This window comes from Apium graveolens, chromosome 3 (genome assembly GCF_009905375.1).
Source record: "Apium graveolens cultivar Ventura chromosome 3, ASM990537v1, whole genome shotgun sequence".
Lineage (NCBI taxonomy): Eukaryota > Viridiplantae > Streptophyta > Magnoliopsida > Apiales > Apiaceae > Apium > Apium graveolens.
The window spans coordinates 91,460,963-91,467,321 of NC_133649.1; the positions used below are offsets into that span (position 1 = coordinate 91,460,963).

At 39.2% G+C, this 6,359-nt stretch overlaps 1 non-coding gene across 1 annotated transcript; it reads right to left on the reverse strand.

The window, feature by feature from the left end:
• Positions 1–3,121: 3,121 nt before the first annotated feature.
• LOC141715327 (small nucleolar RNA R71) lies at positions 3,122–3,228 on the reverse strand. The gene has a single exon (XR_012572093.1). It is a non-coding gene; the product is annotated as a small nucleolar RNA R71 (small nucleolar RNA).
• Between the last annotated feature and the right edge of the window lie 3,131 nt (positions 3,229–6,359).

A 6,359-nucleotide genomic window follows, 5' to 3' on the forward strand; every position in this document is an offset into this window, starting at 1 on the left:
CCCTCCACAGCTGGTGATGATTTTGAATATGCTGAAGAATCATTTGGGGATGATGATGAGGATGATGAAGAAGAAGGCATGAGCATAGGGGGAGATGAAGAAATTCCATCATGGATGATGCACAAGGAATGCTCTTACCCACATCTCTAATCCACAATGTTCAAGCTTATTCATGACATCCAAACAGCAATACAAGCATCCACTAGTTCCAGCACCAAAAGTTTACTTAAAGCTCACCTGGAATCTCTCCAATTACATAAAATTCAAGTTCTCCAACAAAGTTAGAATGTGGATGCAATCAAGCAAGAAATTGGTGAAATTAAACAAGACTTTGTTGGAAGGTTAGATGTCAGGCTTCCAGGCACAACAATGACAGAGATAGCTCAAAAGCTAAGAAAGGAAGCTAATTTGAACAGAAAAGTTGAGGCCATGGACTCAATACTGACAAAGGTGGAGCAATCCGTGGTCCAGATACTTGCAAATCAGGAAACTCGAACAAGTTTGCTATAAAAGTTGGTGGCTGTACAAACCTCAACCTCCACTCAGCTTGATACTAACAAAAATGGGGAGAAAGACTCTATCATTCCAGTTAGTCAGGGAGAGTCAACCAGTGAGGGGAAGAAAGTGCACAACATACAAGTCAGCAAGGTGATTGTTCCAGAATTTGCTTTCTCTAAGCCACCAGCTCTTGATAGCATTGATCTGGTCAAGATAGCAAAAACTGAGTTGGAATTAAATGAAAAAATGGAAGAAGCTTGATGAGAACATCAAGAAGAAATTTGGTCCAATTGAGAAACAAGACAAAGTATCTTCTCATCTCTTCCAATTGAGACAAATTTTAGCAAATGATATAAGCTTAGGGAACATGGAAAGGGGTCAACCCTCATCAATCAAATCTCCAAAGACCAATATGATTCCTCAGCCAAAGAGAAATTATCCAAAGAATTTAGACAAAAACCCATTGGACCTAATGTATGAAACTGTTGAGTGGCATTTATGACACTTTAAAATGCTCTATTAAGCTTTGAATTGGTGTATTTGTACTCAAGTTGTTGGTGTTTTAATGTGTTTTCTAGTGGTTTGCATTTCATGCATTAATCCGAAATTCAAGTGAATTAGCAGTGTTTTAGTGCTAATATGGTGTTAGGATGGTGTCCAAAGAATAAAGCTCGGGAAGCCAACTCATTGCAGCAAAAAAAGGCAGAAAAGTAGAATTTTATCCAGGAGGCCGGCGCGCCCGCGCTGTCATAGCGCGCGGCCACGCCCAAACTACAGAAATACAGCGTGCATGCGCTGATGAAGCGCGCGGCTGCGCCGGGTCGGGATGTTAAAATCCCGATTATACTTGGCTTCTGATTGGAGGACTTCTACTTTGCGTGGATTGCTATATATACTTAAATAAAGGACGTTTTTCAGAGAGAGACATAACAGGAGCTTAAGGAGAAGGTAACAAGAAGACCTATAGCACAATTCAACGAAGGCGGAGAAGATTTAGTTTTATTCTTGTGAATCTTTATTCTAAGTTGTAATCTTGGATGCTCATTTCTTGTTTTGTTGAACCTAATACTCTACATTGCGTACTTTCTTTATTAATTGTTTATAAGTACTACATTTGTTATACCATGCTTTCATCGGAATCCACGTTGATGATGAGTACGATTATGGGCTAATCGTTATCGTGGGGTTCTAGTGGATTTATTTATGGATTTATTTAGTTAATTTATTTTGATGCCTTAGTGTGTGGTGATTGTATGGTAACCTATTATAGATTGTGCTTATTCATCTTATGAGCGTCGTGAACTTATAAGATAGCGTGTTAATTCTTAATAAAGCGACAGTAAATTTAAGGGTTTAGAAATTGCCATGCTAGCATAGGTTCATGTGTTATTATTATGCATGATTCGTAGGTAATTTTAACCATCTTACTTGCCATATGTATTCACGATATATAACTTGTGCATTAAACCGTTATGTTGTCAAATTCTATAGAGATATAGGTTCTCAATATAATTGGTGTCTATTTAGCTTTTATCTCTTTTGTGGATGTCTGGTAATATGGTATTCGTGCAACAAAAGTTGACGTTTATTAGTTTTGTGTTATCTGATTAGTGTCATCGCCATTACATGTTAAGTTTAAGAATGAAAAGGCTATTGAATGAAGTATTTAATGAAGTTAGAATCCCATGTTTGTCTCATATAATATACAATTCTCTTTACTCTCTTTAGTTAATGTTCTCTAGCATAATTCTCATTAGTTAATCGTAGTATAATCAAAAACCAAATTGTTATTCGTCTTAGCATTGAATAATAGTCATATCATTGTTGCATAAGTGCATAAATCACAAAGTTAACCTAAACCAGTCTTTGTGGGAACGAATCTGATTTACATCTTATACTACATGTGAACGCGTATACTTGCTGAATTTTAGCGCGTGTTTAGCGACTAACAAGTTTTTGGCACCGCTGCCGAGGATACGGTGTTAACTTTTAGTTTATGTGTTTTTCATCAGTGATCGTTAAAGTTCATTGTCTCGGACATTGTTACTTACTTACTCTTTTCCTTGTCGTGTTTCAGGTACTCTAGCGAGCGTGTATGTATACGTGTTCGCGGGCTCTTAAGAGAACTCTGGATCAAGCCGTGGAAGAAGCTATAATGATTTGAAGGGAAGTTTTTTAGGATGAAGAGAAAGTAAAAGAAGAAGAGAAAGTTGAGGAATCAGCTTTAGTAGTGAAGGGAGATCAAGCAGAAAATCCTAAGGCTCTGATGGACTATTCTCAGCCTAAGATTAATGATATTCAGTCAAGCATCATTAGACCAGCCATCTCGGCTAACACTTTTGAGATCAAGTCGAGCATGATTCAGATGATACAGAACTCAGTTCAGTTTGGGGGTTCTCCTACAGAAGATCCCAACAGGCACATCAGGGATTTCATCGAGATCTGCGACACTTTCAAGTTCAATGGGGTGACTGAAGATGCTATCAAACTGCGACTCTTCCCATTCTCTCTGAGGGACAAAGCAAAGTGCTGGTTACATTTTCTACCACCAGGGTTTATCACCACATGGGAAGATCTTGCTCAAAAGTTTCTCACTAAATTCTTTCCTATGGCGAAGACTGCTGCAATCAGGAATGCTCTTACTTAGTTTGTACAGCAAACTTGAGAATCTCTGTGTGAGGCTTGGGATCGATATAAAGAGATGCTAAGGAAGTGCCCATACTATGGCATGCCTAATTGGATGATTATAAACTGTTTCTACAATAGTTTAGGCGCACAATCTAGACATATGCTCGATGCAGCATCTGGTGGAGCCTTATGGGCTAAAAGCTAGAATGAAGCTTATGAGTTGATTGAGCTCATGGCAGATAATGAATACCAGAATCCTATGCAAAGAATGTTGCAAGGAAGAGTAGCAGGAATTCTGGAGGTGGATACAGCAACTGTTATAGCTGCTCAACTTCAAGCTTTGACGATGAAAGTGGACTCTTTGGTGAATTATGGAGTTAATCAAATCACTAGTGTTTGTGAGCTTTGAAATTGAGCAGTATGGTATTTCTAGCGAATCAGCTCAATTTGTAAGCAACTTTTAGATATCACAGCAACAAGCTCCAGTCACTTATCATCCAAATAACCGTAATCATCCTAATTTCCGCTGGAGTAATAATCAGAATGTGGTGCAACAATTTTATCAGCCATACACAGCAAAGCAGTATAACCCTCCTGGTTTTCAGCAACCGCAGTATACCCCTAGTCAACAACTTCAACTTCAGCAGTTATCGCAAGCTAATGAAAAATCTGAATTGGAGGAGTTGAGACTCATGTGCAAGAGCCAAGCTGTGTCTATCAAGAAATTGGAGAATCAGATTGGGCAAATTGCTAATGCATTACTGAATCGTCAACCTAGCACGCTTCCGAGCGTTACTGAAGTGTCAGGCAAGAAGGAAACTAAGGAGCATGTGAAGGCAATTATATTGAGGTCTGGTAAGGTTGCAATTCCTGAAAAAGTTAAGACTCTAGAATATGAAGTTGAGGCTGAAGAAGAAGAAGTGCAGAAGGAAGCAGAAGTGGAACCAAGGAAGACTACTCCTCATGAGGGTAATACAAGGGAGAAACAGATTTATCCTCCACCTCCTTTTCCTAAGAGGCTGCAAAAGAAAAAGCTGGATAAGCAGTTTGAGAAGTTTCTGGAGGTGTTCAAGAAACTTCACATCAACATACCTTTCGCTGAAGCTCTTGAACAAATGCCTAGTTATGCGAAGTTCATGAAAGGTATTCTCCCTAGGAAGGTGAAGCTTTATGTCTTAGAGATCGTTGCTCTCACGGAGGAATGGAGTGTTGTACTGCAACAGAATTTGCCTCTGAAGCTTAAAGATCCTGGAAGCTTCACTATTCCTTGTATAATTGGAAAGGTGTCATTTGACAAGTGTCTATGTGACTTGGGAGCTAGCATCAATCTGATACCCTTGTCAATCGTCAAAAAGTTGGACTTGCCTAATCCAAAGACTACTTATATGACTCTGTAGTTGGCCGATCATTTTATTACATATCCGTGAGGTATTGTGGAGGATGTATTGGTCAAGGTAGATAAACTCATCTTCCCTGCTGATTTGTAATTCTTGATTTTGAGGAGGATAATAAGAAGATTCCCATAATCTTGGGAAGACCTTTATTGGCTACCGGTCGAACCTTGATAGATGTGCAGAAAGGTGAGCTCACCATGTGAGTGATGGATCAGGATGTAACTTTTAATATGTTCAATGCCATGAAGTTCCCTACAGAAAATGAGAAGTGCTTAAAAGTGGAGTTGGTTGATTCTATGGTTACTTCAGAACTTGATCAATTGCTAAGGTCCGATGCCTTAGAGAATGCGTTGTTGGAGAATTCCGATAGTAAAGATGGTGAAGGGGATGAGCAGTTGCAATTTCTGAATGTTTCTCCCTAGAAGAGGAAGATTGATATGCCTTTTAAATCTCTGGGAATGGAGTAGTTGAATAAAGCTCCTAAGCGCCTCAAGTCATCTATTGAGGAATCTCCTATTCTTGAGCTTAAGCCTTTACCTGAACATTTGAGGTATGCGTTTTTAGGAGATGCATCTACTTTGCATGTTATTATTGCATCTGACCTTTCAGGTAGCGATGAGGAGAAGATTTTGAGAATTCTTAGAGAATTTAAATCAGCAATTGGTTGGACTATAACAGATATCAAGGGAATCATCTCTTCGTATTACATGCACAAAATTCTGCTAGAGGAAGGAAGCAAGCCTATTGTTGAGCAACAGAAAAGGCTAAACCCAATCATGAAAGAGGTTGTGAAGAAGGAAATCCTTAAGTGGCTGGATGCAGGGATCATCTATCCTATTTCTGACAGTTCATGGGTGAGCCCAGTTCAGTGTGTGCCAAAGAAAGGTGGTATCACTGTGGTAGCAAATGAGAAGAATGAGTTTATTCCTACATGAACAGTCACAGGGTGGAGAGTTTGCATGGATTATAGAAAGCTAAATATGGCTACAAGGAAGGATCACTTCCCTCTTCCTTTCATTGATCAGATGCTTGATAGATTGGCTAGGCATAAGTACTAATGTCTTCTGGATGGTTATTTTGGTTATAATCAAATTTGCATTGCTCTAGAAGATCAGGAGAAGACTACTTTCACTTGTCCATTTGGTACTTTCGCCTTTAGAAGGGTTTCTTTTGGGTTATGTGGAGCACCGGCCATATTTCATAGATGTATATTGGCTATATTCTCTGATATAATTGGTCAGAATGTGGAGGTGTTCATGGACGATTTCTCTGTGTTTGGCAATTAATTTGATGAGTGCTTGCAAAATCTAGGCGACATTCTCAAGAGATGTGTTGAGACCAATCTGGTTCTCAATTGGGAGAAATGTCACTTTATGGTATGACAGGGCATTATTCTTGGGTACAAGGTCTCTAGCAAGGGCCTTGAGGTGGACAAAGCCAAAGTGGGGGTCATCAAAAATCTTCCCCCACCAATTTCTGTTAAGGGAGTTCGCAGTTTTCTTAGTCATGCGGGCTTCTACAAGCGGTTCATCATGGACTTCTCAAAAATTTATAAATCTTTGTGCAATCTTCTGGAGAAGGATGTCCCGTTTAAGTTTGATGACGAGTGTGTGGCTGCTTTTGAGTTCTTAAAGAAGAGTTTAATCACGGAACATGTCATAACTGCGCCTGATTGGAATGAACCTTTTGAGATGATGTGTGATGCAAATGACTATACAGTTGGAGCAGTTCTTGGGCAGAGAAAGAACAACATATTTTATGTGGTCTACTATGCTAGTAAGACTCTAAATGGTGCTCAACTGAATTATACTACTACAAAGAAAGAACTTTTGGCCATTG